The 15,682-nt window shown below is 42.9% G+C and overlaps 1 pseudogene; it reads right to left on the bottom strand.

Moving 5' to 3' along the window:
* Positions 1-13,732: 13,732 nt before the first annotated feature.
* Positions 13,733-14,877, bottom strand: LOC115283468 (annotated as a pseudogene).
* Positions 14,878-15,682: the final 805 nt, after the last annotated feature.

Raw genomic sequence — 15,682 nt, 5'->3', positions numbered from 1 at the left:
CTCTCTATCTCTCTCTGTCTCTCTCAAAATCAATAAACTTTAAAGTGTTCAGTCTTTGCAAATACTTTTATGAGATTTTCCCTCTCTTTTACAAAATGCCTTCAGTTCCTCAGAAAATGTCTTTCTTCTAACTTCGGGATATATGCCTTACTGGGATCCCAGGGCAGGTTGCCTGGATCAGACCAAGCCAACCTACAGGTAGTGCTGCTCTGAGTTTTTCTAATGGTGCATGGCCTAAAGAAGAGTATGGTTACCTCCATTCAAAGTCAAGTAACAGGGGCACACAAAATAAATCCAACTTGGGGCACCTGGGTGGATCAGTCGGGTGAGCGTCCAACTCTTGATTTAGACCCAGGTCAGGTCATGATCTCACAGCTCCCTGAGTTCATGGGGCTCTGCACTGACAATGCAAAGCCTGCTTGGGATTCTTTGTCTCCCTCTGTGCCTCTCTCTCTCTCATGCACACAATAAATAAATTTTGAGGAAAAAAAGAAGAAACTGAATTCTGTAGATAAACTTCTTTCTTCCACATTTTTATTTTTAATGATTTGTATCTTCTGTTTCCTTTTTTAAAATGTTTTTTTATTTATTTTTGAGAGACAGAGACAAGAGCAAGCAGGGGAAGGTCAGAGAGAGAGGGAGACACAGAATCCGAAGCAGGCTCCGGGCTCTGAGCTAGCTGTCAGCACAGAGCCCAACGCAGGGCTCAAACCCACAAACCGTGAGATCATGACCTGAACCGAAGCCAGACGCTTAACCAACTGAGCCACCCAGGCGCCCTTGTATCTTCTGTTTCTAATAACACATTTCATCCCAAAGCACAAAAATATTTTTGGTCTGCCAGTCATTGTCATATTAACTATTTTAAATAAAAGTGCAAGGCTGATCAAATACTTCATCCACTTTAAACAATTTTTGAAAGGTAGATGTAAGAAAAGTTATGCTACTTGGAAATATTTCTCAAAGTTTTAGTCATTTGGGAGTGCTAGCCAATCAAAAGAAAATTTGTCAAACTTAGCAATTGTTTGTATTTAAGTTTACTCTTATAGTCCAGGAACCAAATTTCAACAGGGCAATGATATTTGAAGATTCACTGATGAGAGAGTTTAATGACTAAGTTGATAAGAGATGTGCCGACCAGACAATAACTAGATTGTTAAGTATCACTAGCGACTAGCTGGTGTTCGCTGACATTAGTTTATTGCTACATATACTGTGGAAATACACAACAGAGTGTGTCTTCTTTTTTTGAGAGACCTTGAGCAGGGAGAAGGGGCAGAGGGAGAGAAAGAGAATCTCAAAGCCAATTCCATGCTCAGCACAAAGCCCAACATGGGGCTTGATCCCATGACCCTGGGGTAATGACCCAAGCCGAAATCAAGAGTCAGGCACCCATGTTTATTTTTCTCTTTTGATTTTCTACTCCCTCCTCTCTGCTCTCTATAAATGCTCATCTAATAGCCATTAATGATCTGAACTTCTTCCTCATGTATTCCAACTCTCCTTGATTATCAAAATCAACAACTAGCCATTAAGCATGTCTACGGGCCGGACACTGTGTTTGGCACTTGGCACGCGTTAGTTCCTCCAGTCTTCACAACAAATCTGCATGGCAGGCCCTGCAATTATCTTCACTGTGTAGTCAAGGAAAACTGAGTTACAAGGCGGTTAAACAATGGGCCCAATGTCACATAACCAGTAAGTGGCAGAGAAGGTTTCAAACCCAGGTCAGACGGATGCTCAAGACAGGTCTTTCTCCATCATTGCAATTACTCTTCCTTTAGTTCCAATGGTGCCGCAGTTTGCACTATGCAATTTTATACTGAACTGTTTAAAAATCGCCCTCTGTGTAGTGAGTTTTTATCTACCTATTTATGTGCTAACTAGGTTGGGGGGAAGGACGCGTGGACAGCATATGCAGAGCTTCGTTTTGAAGTCCTGTAACCCCTTGAGGGGGCTAGGGGTACAGGGGAGACTCAGTAATGTATGATTGGCTTTTTGTATTCAACATTTTTAAAATAAAAGAATTACTTTTAGAAATGTAACTAGTTTTTATTTTATTTTATTTTTTAAATTTTTTGAATGTTCGTTTATTTTTGAGAGTGCTAGAAAGACAGAGTGTGAGTGGGGGAGGGACAGAGAGACAGGGAGACACAGAATCTGAAGCAGGCTCCAGGCTCTAAGCTGTCAGCACAGAGCCCAATGCAGGCTCAAACTCATGAACTGTGAGATCATGACCTGAGCCTAAATCGGACACTTAACTGACTGAGCCACCCTAGCACCCCCCAAAAGTATAACTAATTTTTAAAGTTCCCATTGTTTTCTCTTGCTGATTTGTTAAAGAGTGTGAACTCTTTCTGCAAAATGTCCTTTTACTATTTCCCTGTGATTGAGGCCCCAAATCATTCAGTTGGACTTTCCTAACTTTCTCATTGATCTAGGAGGTAATGCTAAGGAAGAAACTCCTTTAATGAGTAATGATAATATCTCTGTTTTGGGAAGAGAAGACTTTTCTCTATGAAAAATTAATTATAGGGGCCCCTGGGTGGCTCAGTCGGTTAGGTGTCCAACTCTTGATTTTGGCTCAGGTCTTGATCCCAAGAGTCTTGGGGATTGAGCCCTGCATTCAGCTCTGCGCTGCCAGTGTGGGGCCTTCTTTGGATTGTCTCTCTTCCTCTCTCTGCCTCTCCCACTCTCTCTCTCTCTCTCTCAAAAGAAATTTACTTAAAAAAAGAAAAATTAATTATAAATCATACAATGTTGAAGCTGAAGAGAACTATGAGATAATTACATACTCTTGGTGCCTGTTTTGTGGTTCTTAGGCCTGTCTACCTTGTATTTCAGTCCTTTGAGTAAGTACCTTCTGCCTTCCAGACCTATAATCTTCTCAAGGGAAGAAATTCACGTCTGGTCCATCTTTCTATTCCTTAAAGTGTCTTGCACCACGCCTGTCATGCATTTCGTAACCATCAAAGATAAGCAAAATGAATGAATCCAATCCACCACCCCTTTGTTTGACAGATGTAGAAATAGATTCACAGCAAGTATTTCTATGACTCTCAGATTACATATTATTAATTCCTGGCAAAACCAAGTCTAGAACCCTGTTACTCTGATTGCTAAGCCAGTGATTTTTCCATGACATCTTGTTTCCCGGCTTGTTAAAAATGAGTATGGAATTTCTTTGAGTGAGTGTAATTCATCATTCGCGTTTGGCTAAACTTGTGTTGACTCCCTGTGGATCCATTGGGAATATACCTACAGTGAGAACCAATACAAAGAGCAAACACGAATCAGAAAGAGAAGGGAGAGTCATTTGTTCCCTCCTAGTATTCTTGCCCAGAACGGGTCATATATTAGTCGTGATAAGACAAATTTAAGCTTAAACAATGAAAGGCAAGTCAAATCCTAACAGGGTAGGTGTTTGGGATACATATGAAGGAATTAGGTAAGTCGCTGCCAAAGCTTGACTTAACTCTTTGTGAATGTGAGTATGTGTAAAAATATAAATAGTATGAAATACTGTTCTGAAAATTAATGGTAAAATATTATATTAAGTAAGTAACAACATAAGCCTTTAGTAAGTGCAGAGGTGTCACCTGTAAATTTGATTATGAGACAATTAAGGAAAATATCTTTTTTAATGGTTACCATTTATTTTGGGGGAGAGAGAGAGAGAGAGAGAGAGAGAGTGAGAGAGAGAGAGTGAGAGAGAGAGAGAGCGGGGGAGGGGCAGAGGGAGAGGGAGAGAGAGACTCCCAAGCAGGCTCACACTGTTAGTGCAGAGTCTGACATGGAGCTAGACCCCATGACTCAGGAATCATGACCTGAGCTGAAATCAAGAGTCAGAAGCTCAACTGACTGAGCCACCCAGGCGCTCCCTATTGGTTTTATTTCTAGCTCAACTAAGAAGTAGTTCTGTGACCTTGGGTAAGTCATTTAACCTTTTTATCTCTCTACATCATATTGTCATTAAGGAGGTGTAATAATCCTTCTACCTCTCATAGTCTAGGACTTGATGATTCTAAATTTTACTTTGTCATTCATCAGATTCTTTGCTGTACTTGAGCTTTGCTTCCATTCCCTATCTCACCCAGAACCTGGATCTGCCCTGAGCTACCAGACTGGATTTTCCCTCTAGTTCTGCATTTTCCAAAACACTCACTCTCTCTTCATTGGGCACCTTCTCTCATCCTCCTGCTTCTTTAGAAAAAAAAATTTTTTTAACCTCAGTGCTAATCTCAGCTAGGTGTTAAAAGTATAGCAACTTGATCCAGCAATTTCATACTAAGATATGAAAGATTGATCACGTGGAAGTTCCCCAACGAAACTCCAATGTTACAAAAAGGGATTTTATTATCCTGAGATTTGGGGCAAAATGACAGAATAAAATAATGAAGTTTAGGAGAGATTTGGCAAGATGGGCTTCTTAATTATCAGATGGAAACCTGGCCCTGTAATGTAGATCCAGGAGTACACTTTTTTTAATTTAAAAAAATTAAAAAAATTTTTTAATGTTTTTTTATTTTTGAAAGAGAGAGAGACAGCGTGAGCAGGGGAGGGTCAGAGAGAGAGGGAGACACAGAATCCGAAGACAGGCTCCAGGCTCTGAGCTGTCAGCACAGAGCCCAATGCAAGTCTCGAACTCACGGACTATGACATCATGACCTGAGCTGAAGTCAGTTGCTTCACTGACTGAGCCACCCAGGTGCCCCAGGAGTATACATTTTTATACAAATCATGGAAATCAGAGTAGAAAGTGGGACATTTAAAATTTTTAAAAAAATATTTATTTTTGAGAGAGACAGAGACAGAGACAGAGCGTGAGCAGGGGAGGGGCAGAGGGAGAGGGAGACACAGAATTTGAAGCAGGCTCCAGGCTCTGGGCTGTCAACACAGAACCTGGCGTGGGGCTCAAACTCATGGACCATGAGATCATAACCTGAGCCGAAGTTAACTGACTGAGCCACCCAGGCGCCCCAGAAAGTGGGCCATATTTTTAGTGTTCATTTTAGGCCACTCCCTTGCCCAATTTTCCTTTGTCCCATTGCCTGATTTCTATCAACAGCTTAACAAGTATTTATTTAGCACCTACTCTATATCATGCAGGAGGTAGGTGGCCATGATTTACATATGAGTAGAATACAGTCTCTGCCTTCAGACACCTAAACAGGTAAATATTTAAGAATCTATTGACAGACATTTTACCCAACTGGAGGGGTGGTTCAGGGAAGGCATTCCCAGACCCAAGCCTTGCCAACCCTTTTAAAGGTCTGTAAACCAGGGCCACTGCGTATCATTATGACTGCCTAAGGTATGCAGTCGGGATTCCTAAAATATCCGTCCTGAACCCAGGACATAGACAATTTACTTTTCCAAACCATACCGGTGCCTGCAACTTGCTGAAAATGATCTCAACGGTGTAGATCACCAAAGCCAGTCACTTAATCGTTTTTACAACGAAGTGCGAAAGGATATGCCTTTATTCTCTGTTTCATGGGTTATTTTTTAAGAACCTGGCTCTGGATACATAGTTCTGTCTGATTCAGTTTGTCTCCAAAAGGCAAAACCATTAATTTCCATTAATTCTAGCCTTCTTTCCTGACCTTCTCTAAACCCTGGCTTTAGTTCACTCAAACTATACATCCGTTGACGAATTAAAGAGATTTTATAGTCTAGTAGACAAAAAGTCCCGCAAGCCTTCTTATTTGGTGGTTCTCTCCCAGTTGGGAGCAAAATTGTCAGCTGAACTGTGGTTATAAGGAAAGCCCTGGGTGTTTGCGGGGGCTGCAAAATGCATGGGAAACAATCCTCCAATTTCAATGTACTCTGCTAGGGACTATCCAATTCCAAGGGCAAATATGTGCAAGCTGCACGTGCACAGAAAGTACGGTAGCCAAAGCTGCAGCCACCATAGCCCTCTGGCCTAGCAGGCCTTGGGCCCAGGCCAAGCAGACATTCATCAGGGAATAAATGGTCTGATCTGTGAACAGTTTGCACTATGTAACTGAACCTGCTGAAAGAGAAAGCCAGGAACGGACTTACCCCTCTTACATCATTTTCATGAAAATTGCCAGTTACTGAAAGATTTCTGTGCGCAAGTGTGTTCTTTGGATGCACATATGCACATAATCAAAGACACAAGTCTTTGGGCCTCCATATTGATACCACTGCTTGAATTGTTTTAAGCGCTAACTGGCTGTAATTGGTACCAGACACTTACGGATGGAGGTGTTTTACGTTTGTCAGTGTTGCCTTTGCACGCCAGCCTGGGCGACTTGCTGGTACTCAGACACCTCGCTGGCTGGCGGTCACATGAGCGGCAAAGGTACAGCGGCCACAAAGCTGCTGGCAGGTGGGCTGAGCCAGGCAGGAATGAAACTCTACTTTCCCTGTGAGACGAGGTGTGCTCCAGAAGCTTCTAGGAGATTCTGGACACAGAGCTAGACCTCTTCCTGTCTCCCACCATTCCTTTGCAAAAATCCTCTTTCACTTTCTGTCCTCAAACTCCTCTGTTTCTGTTGACTTCTCTCTTTCTCTTTCCTCCACCCTCTGTTTCTCTATTCTTCCCTCCCCCTCATACACACCTATATCCTAGGGTCTCCACACATTAATATGCCTCTAATAAATCTACCGACTTCAAAACCCTGTCAAAATCCCCAAGTATTACCCATCAGAAAATTCTGGGAAGCCAGTCCCTGAGTATAACTTCTTTTTTTTTTTTTAATGTTTATTTGTTTTGAGAGGGAGGCAGAGAGAGTGTGAGCAGGGGAAGGGCAAAGAGAGAGAAGGAGAGAGAGAGAGAGAGAGAGAGAGAGAGAATCCCAAGCAGGCTCTGCGCTGTCAGCACAGAGCCTGACGCAGGACTCCACCTCACAAACCGTGAGATCATGACCTGAACTGAAATCAAGAGTTAGACGCTTAACTGACTGAGCCACCCAGGCATCCCTCCACTGAATAATTTTTAAGAGTAGAGAAAAAGTATTATGTTTGGTGGTCAGATTATCTCTTTGCCCTGTAGTGCTGCCACAGAAAACACTTGAAGCCCCATAGATCATTAGGATTCATCTGTTAGTCTGGAAAAGGGATTTAGTGCATGGCCATAATACTGCCATCTATGGTTTTTCAGAGCACCTCTGTTTCCTCACTTACTGAGGCACAGACATGAAACACACAGAAATGATTAATTCTAGGCACAAGCTATCCTATATTAATTGCAGCTCAGCAGTGACTCAAGAAAACCATAATTAACATACTATGACATCTTACTAGATATCGGCACTGTTCTAAGTGGTATACGTACATTAGGTCATTTAATCCCTACAACCCTAGGAAATATATAGTAATTTTATTTTCATCATGCACATAAGGAAACTGAGGCATGGAAAATGTAAGTGACTTGCCTAAGGTTATACAGCTAATAATAACAGGTATTATTCAAACCCTAACAACTGTGTTTAAAAAAAAGAAAAAGACCTGAGTCTCGGGGTGCCTGATTGGCTCAGTTGGTTAACCGTTTGACTCTTGATTTTGGCTCAGGCCATGATCTCCTGGTTTGTGACATCGAGCCCTATTCTGGGCTCTGTGCTGACTGCATGGAGTCTGCTTGGGATTCTCTCTTCCTTTCTCTCACTGCCCCTCCTCTGCTCATCCTCACTCTCTCTCTTAACATAAATAAATAAACTTTAAAAAAAAAGAACACCAGGGTCTCAAGTACATCTATCCTGCTCACCTAGAGCCACCCTTATGCCATATTCACAAACTCCCTTCCTTTGGCCAAATGTCTGGGGGCCGGTTTGAAAGATATCCTTATCTCCAAGGCTTCCTTTGATGTTCATTCGACTCCACCTGCATGTGGAAAAGGGGTTTTGCAGGAAGGGAGTTGGGGGAGTAAGTGTACTTTGTCAAAGACAACATCGATTCTCCTTTACAGCCTCGTCTCGTGGTCCTTTTAAGAATAGCTCTCTTAGGGATCTCTTTTGCACTGCTGGTGGGAATGCAAACTGGTGCTGCCAGTCTGGAACACACTATGGAGGTTTCTCAAAAAATTAAAAATAGAACTTCCCTATGACCCAGCAATTGCACTACTAGGTATTTACCCAAGGGATGTAGGTATGTTGGTTCAAAGGGGTACATGTATCCCAATGTTTATAGCAGCACTACTGACAGTGGCCAAAGTATGGAAAGAGCCCAAATGTCCATCGAAGGATGAATGGATAAAGATGTGGAATATATATACAATGGAGTATTACTCGGCATTCAATAAAATGAAATCTTGCTATTTGCAACTACATGGATGGAACTAGAGGATATTATGCTAAGGAAAATTAGTCAGAGAAAGACAAATATCCTATGACTTCACTCAGATGAAGACTTTAAGATACAAAACAGATGAACATAAGGGAAGGGGAGCAAAAATAATATAAAAACAGGGAGGGGGACAAAACATAAGAGACTCTTAAATATGGAGAACAGAGGGTTACTGGAGGGGGATGGGGGGGATGGGCTAAATGGGTAAGGGGCATTAAGGAATCTTCTCCTGAAATCAATATTGCACTATATGCTAACTAACTTGGATGTAAGTTTAAAAAAATAAAAAAGAATAGCTCTCTTAGGAGGTGTCTGGCTGGCTTGGTTGGTGGAGCATCTGACTCTTGACCTTGAAGTCAGGAGTTCAAACCCCATGTTGGGAGTAAAGATTATATATATATATAATCTGAAGAAAAGAATAGCTTTCTTAGTTTCCTTCTATTCCTGTGTGAATTTTTAATCAAAAATATTATCCATAGAGATTTACATGAAATCTCTGAACAGCTGGGCTTATAGATTTGCTTTCATTCGATGTATGGCCCAAAGACCACTTGCATCAGAAGCATTTGGGGTCCTTGTTAAAAATGCAGATTCCAGGGCACCTCAGTGGGTCAGTTGGTTAAGCATCCGAGTTCAGCTTAGGTCATGATCTCACAGTCTGTGAGTTCGAGTCCCGCATTGGCCTCTGTGCTGGCAGCTCAAAGTCTGGAGCCTGCTTTGGATTCTGTGTTTCTCTCTCTGCCCCACCCCCGCTCACACTCTGTCTCTGTCTCTCTTAAAAATAAATAAACAGTTTTTTTTTAAATGCAGATTCCTAACTATAGAGCACAAACTGGTGGTTGCCAGAGGGGAGGTGGGTGAGGGGAATGGGTGAAATAGGTGAAGGGGATTAAAAGTACACTTACCATGGGGTGCCTGGGTGGCTCAGTCAGTTAAGCGTCCGACTCTTGGTTTCAGTTCAGGTCATCAACTCACAGCTTATGGGTTTGAGCCCCACATCAGGCTCTAAGCTGAGAGTATGGAGCCTGCTTGGGATTCTCTCTCTTTCCCTTTCCTTGTGGCCCTTCCCTGCTTGTGCTCTCTCCCACCAAAATGAGTAAATAAAGTTTAAAAATTAAATAACAAGAGTACACTTATTGTGATGAGCACTGAGTAATGTATAGAATTGTTGAATCATTATATTACACACCTGAAATTAATATAACATTCTATGTTAATTACACTTGAATTAAAAAATAAAAATAAAATTGGGGCACCTGGGTGGCTCAGTCAATTAAGTGCCTACTTCAGCTCAGGTCATGATCTTACAGTTGATCTCACAGTTCATGGGTTTGGGCCCCACATCGGGCTCTGTGCTGACAGTTCAGAGCCCGGAGCCTGCTTTGGATGCTGTGTGTGTGTGGTGTGTCTCTCTCTCTCTCTGCACCTCACGGGCTCGTGCTCTGTCTCTCTCTGATTCTCAACAATTAATAAACATTAAAACTTCTTTAAATTGAAAAATAAAAAATTAAGTTAAATTAAAATGTAGATTCCAGAGACCTATCCCAGACCTCCTTTGTATTTGAGGGTAGAGCCTATAGATCTGCATTTGTGAAATGCTTCCCAGGTGATTCTGAGGCACTTGAAAGTTTGGGGACCAGCATTGGTTGCTGTAGAAAAGGAGTAATAGCATCAGGAACCGATGACCCAGGGGACCTGCCCCTACAATTAATTTCCTGTGTGACATTGGGCAAAGCAAATAGTTTCTCTAGACCTCAGTGTTCTCATCTGTGAAAAGGGAAAGATCTCTTCTTTCCATCGTCTCAAAGTTATACGGATCAAATGCAGACGTGTGTGAAAGTTATTTAGAGTTTCATAAAAATAACACACAGTATTATTATTACGGGCGGGGTCAGGGAGAACAGCCCGGAGGCGGAATGTCATTGGCAAGGACTGAAGGGAGGAGAATTCACTTTCTTTCTTTTTCCCATCAGAGTCCAGACAATGGATTATAGTTTGGTGGAATTTCAAGGTTCTTTCCAAGTCACAACCTCCCCCCCACCCCGCCCAGCCCCGCCCGCCTTCATGCATTTACAGTTTGCTGTTAACAGTGAAGAAGCAGGCTCCCATCTTCCACAATATTCCTTTAGGTGAAAAAGCTATCTGAGCAAGTTGACGGCAGCTCAAAGTTGGGATCAGTACCCAGTACGGCAGTGTCAGGGAGCAAGACACTGAATCTTCCCCCTGACCTATTCCTTACTATACCCACATATTTATTGTTGACTTTCTTCCCTCTTACTTACTAGGGACAAATGTAATTAAGCAAGTTACACGCACATTAGCAGAGATGGAGGCACAAAGCATACTTCCGTGCTCATTCATAACTAGGCTCAGGACGGCGATACCGTAGGTAGTCATCTTAAAAGGCACAGAAAAGATCGTGCATTCTTCATGCTTAATGAGTCCAAACATTTGTTTTGCTTCTCCATGAAAGGGAGGGGTCGATTTCTTTTCAAGGAGCATTACCCTCCTTGGGCCCCCTTCCTTACCTTCCACTCTCTGAAGCTTTAGTCAAAGGATTTCCTAAGGGATTTCAGCACTTTGAAGATTCAAATTGGGTCTAGGGTTTGGTCCAAACATCTGGCTTTCAATTTCTGTGTGCCTAGGTCATTCCTGCCTCTCAGAAAGAATGTCTGCCCATTCTTGTCCAGTCCTCGAGTGCTCCATCTCAGTGACTTTCTCCTCCACACACCCCCCCCCCGCCCCCCGGCTATTTTGACTTTCTGACCAGGAAGTGGATTTCATTAACTTCAGCTTGCCGAGCCCAGGCCGTACCTGGGGTGACCCCAAAAGTCATTCAAACGTTCTGTCCCAAGGCAGGCAAAGGCGGGCTGGGAAATCACAACGAGGAGGAAAATAGAGAGAAGGAGATGCGATCTGGCTTTGACGGGCGGTTGGGCCGGCCCGCCCCCCTGGAAAGCAGCCAGTGTTGGTGAAGCAGCAGCAGCAGCTCTTGCCTCCACAGCCCGTCTGGAATGTGCTCCAGTGCAGCCCAGCCTCCATCCCGTTAGAGGCCTGGCGTTTGATGATTCAGCTGCTTCCCGGCTGCCAGGAGAGATTTGGCCAACTGTTTGAAAAACACTGTCTGCCCCAGACCACACTTGTTTTTCTTCTCTGTCTGTTGTCAGGGGCCTCTTCTGAAATGGAACACCTCAGGAAATCAGACTCAAACTCTGAGGAGTATTCGCTGCTCCTTCGTGCGCCCCCGTTTTCAAAGGCAGTTGTACCAAAATAGGGATTGTCTGTGGCGGAGTGCGTTCCTGGTGATGTTGGGAGCAGACAGTGTGTTATCAGGAAATGATCTCTCATTAGATCTCCCTTAGATCCAATGAAAGATGTAGGGCGCTAGCAGACTCATCAGACATTAAAGGCACAGCTGAGACCTGCCATTGCCACGCTCCCCATATATCAGTTGGTCCAAAGGTGCAGGTTAAAGGGGAGTGGAGATGCACATTTGGGGACGGGATGGAGCAAGAGCAAGGGTCTCAGCTTGTAGGCTGGACTCTTGAACTCTACTCTTTGCTCCTGAGAAGTTAAGTTACAGGCCCAACCGTCTCACAAGAAAGCCGATGCTCAAAGTGGAGTAGGCCAGCTCATGCAGAAATGAACATACACCTTGGTTTGTGAGTGTAAGTCATTCCAGAAACACGCTTGTAATCCAAAGTGAATTTCAAGAACCACCAGCTCAGTTGTGATCACGTGACATTCGGTGTCAGGTACTACTCGTATTGCAAGACATCGCTCATTTATCAAGTTATAATTTATTAGAAATGTTTGCTCGTCTTGTGGAACACTCGCAGAACAAGTTACTTGTAATCCAAGTGTGTTACCTTCAATACAGCCTAGAGGTTAAGAGGATGGCCTTTGGAGTCAGACTGTCTCAATGTCAGCCCAGTGCCATTTCCCAGTTCTGTGGACGTAGGAGATTTTGTTCTCCATACCTCCCTTTTCTAATCTATAAAATAATTCTCACATCTTCATGGGCTTGTGAGACATACAGGATACATGAGTGGATGTATATAGTGTTTAGAATAGGGTCTAGCATATGAGAAGCCCCCAATAATCATGTGAAGTCTTGGTGTTATGTAGCTCAGGGAGGTATTCCAGCCAACATTTCTCAAGTACTATGATTTTTTTTCAACAACACTGATGGAAGTGATTTACTGATAAATTGGTCACAAAAGATGAGTAATTATACCATTTCCTTTACAATTCAGTAGTTCAAAGAATGAAGAAAACAAAATCAAAAGAACAAAAGTGAAATCCAGTCCTTAGCCCTTAAACAGAACATCTCCCTTCCACTTACCTGAAAATATAAAAATATAAATGACCATGTATGGAGCTGCACCATTAAATTTACTTTAGTGGGTCTGGTTTTTTACTGAGTTTTTTTTCTTACTTATTTGCTTTGAAAAAATTAGAAAATTGTCAGTTTGAAATTAGAACCACTAACACACTAGAGTCAACAAACTAAAAAAAAAAATCCAAATGGTTAAAAATAACTCTGTTATAAAAGTACAAGTATAATTTACATCATATAGTTCAGAAAAATAAACAAAACCACTTAAATGTCTTTCCTTCTACATGACTGTTTTCTCCCCAGAAAGAAGCACCGAATGAACTTAAAATGAAATGTAACTGTTACTCACCCAGCAACATCTAAATAAGTGGCCCACACAGCACAAAGCCTTCTCATTCACACATAGTTAAATTATTTTTCCCCTTAGTTACATAATAGGCTTCTTAAATCAATGTCCACTTAGAAAATTACTGTATTAGTTAAGCCTATTCATCCTTGCTATGAAGTTAATTTCGTTTACATAGACCATGTGAGTTTAACTGGCACACTTTCCTTAATAAGACAAAATAAGTCATTTTTCTTTTTAAAAATTACGGAATCATTTGTTTTCAAAGAATCCTAGAGACTTAATTCATTAAAGCAGTCTCCTACCATCAGCTGTCAAGCGTTTTAAATGATCACGAAGTGTTCCCCGCAGATTATCAGTGCTTGGTGAGCTGTAAACTTGATCTCCAGATCTGGGTCCATTTTACAGTATGAGACAATCCGTACTGAAGAGTTTTTTTAAAAAGACAACCTACATCCATACAGTTAATTTGCCCAAAGAACTTCATAGAAATTCAGTATAAACATTTAAGAACCACAACAGAGTCCACTGTGGTTCAAACTTCCACAAAGCTTTCCTTGAAACCCAGGACCACGTTCACTGGCTCAAGATCATATTCCAAAGTGACAGCAGCACGCAATTTGATTGTGTGACTCTACCTCTTAAAAAAAGAGCCCGCGTGGTTACACATGGCTTTTCACCTTGAGCTACAGGTGTGCCACAAACCCCGCCCGCCCTCCCCCGCCAGAGGACATCAGTCACGGCGAGATGCGCACATTCTCGGAACACTGTTCAGAGTCCTTGGTTTTCCAGCTCTGAGGGAGATCTCGAAGGCGCTCAGAAGTCCGTGTGCTCGCATTCAGGGCACGATAAACTTCACAAATTCCACTGTCCTCCATTAGTGACAGGCCACAGACCCCAAAGTATGCATGCAAAGCATCTGGATGACTATCTGGCCACTTGGCAAATCCCCCACGAGGTGATCTTGAGTTGATAAGATGTAATTTCTATTTTTCTCAAAGTTAGTGTACTGAAAAGTTTTCAGAAGCTTGAGAGTTGCTCCTACCCAAAAAGAGTAACAGGCGTCTGTGGGCTTATTAGGTCTTCCGTGATAACCGTTTTGTTGCCTCCTTATACACCACCTCTTTATCCAGTTCAATTCTTTTTCTGAAAAATCTTCTTCTAGTTTACTCATCAGACACAGGGACGCGATGCCACACAAAGTCGATCCTCCATGAGACTCAAGTCCAGCTCCCTGTGCCAGCCCATTGTCATAGGACATACTTTTTCTAATGTAACTGATGGCCTTTTTCACATCCATGCCCGACCAGTTGTTGAGCATATGGCAAATGCAGAAAGCACAGTATCCAAATCGCATGTCATTTCCATTGCCTTCAGGGACTGCGCAGAAACTTCCATCTTGCAGCTGGAGGGCTCGCAAGCCCGGTAAGCACGCTTCCTTATTTACCCGGCTCAGGTCATCTCCGAGAATAACTCAGCATGAAAGGCCAGTGTAGGTCATTGCTATGTGGCCACCATCATAAGGATGAGCTGTTCCAGGATTCTTTGATGGGTTCAATGGAATACCCAGGTATGAGCAACCTCGGAGACCACAGCGACTTAGATTGGATCTGTGTTCTGTGGGAAGGACCTGGAGGGAGTAAATCCACTCTATTCTATCATCTTTGTTCACCACACCTAAGGAGTCCAACATATCCTGTGCGGAGAGCGCAAAAAATGCAATTGTCAACCGGCTGCTCTCGAGCGAAGAAGAACGCTCCGGCAAGGCCTGGAGGCGGTGCTGGAAGAACCGCACGTGCCGGTCCCGGTCCTGGTCCTGCAGGAAATCCAGCCACTCTCCCGCGCAGCTCCCCGCTGGCCGCTTGTCCTCAGTAGCCGCCATGCAGCTGCGGGTCAAGTAGTATGATTGAGAACAACTTTTTTGCTATGTCAGTCTTGGGTTTGGATCCTGGTTCCGCTACTTACTAGGTCTTTGGACTTGGGGAAATTATCTAACCTTTGTTAGCCTCAGTTTCCCCATCTGTAAAATGGGGATAATAATTGCAGCTACTTCAGAGAGTTGTGAGGATTAATGAGTTATCAAATGCTTAGTGCAGTGGCTGGTCTGTAGCAAGAGCCCAATAAATGATAAATAATCATATAATATGCCTACAACTCTGTGACTCTAGAAACCCCATATCTGTTTTTTTCCCCTAGTCTTAGCTCTATTTAAATACTGGATAATATTTTAAAGATTCATTCTCTGCTCAGGGGTCCTTATACATAAGAAACAGATTGAAAAGCTATTATCTTTCTCTACTAAAAAAAAAACAGTGATGGGGGCACCTGGGTTGCTCAGTCAGTTAAGCGTCTGACTCTTGATTTTGGCTCAGGTCATAATCTCACAGCTTATGAGATCAAGCCCCAGCTGGGGCTCTGTGCTGACAGTGTGGAGCCTGTTTGGGATTCTCTCTATCTGTCTCTCTCTGCCTCTAACTCCTACCCCACTCTCTCTCTCTCTCTCTCTCTCTCTCTCTCAAACTAAGTAAATAAATATTTTAAAAAATACTGATGAGCGGCACCTGGATGGCTCAGTCAGTTAAGCCACCAACTTTGGTTCAGGTCATGATCTCGAGGTTCGTGGGTTTGAGACCCACATTGGTCTCTGTGCTGACAGCTTGGGAGCCTGGAGCCTGCTTTGAGTTCTG

The sequence above is a fragment of the Suricata suricatta genome, chromosome X, assembly GCF_006229205.1.
Source record: "Suricata suricatta isolate VVHF042 chromosome X, meerkat_22Aug2017_6uvM2_HiC, whole genome shotgun sequence".
NCBI lineage: Eukaryota > Metazoa > Chordata > Mammalia > Carnivora > Herpestidae > Suricata > Suricata suricatta.
The sequence above is the reverse complement of the archived record's forward strand: the minus strand, read 5'-3'. Positions and strand labels throughout refer to the sequence as shown.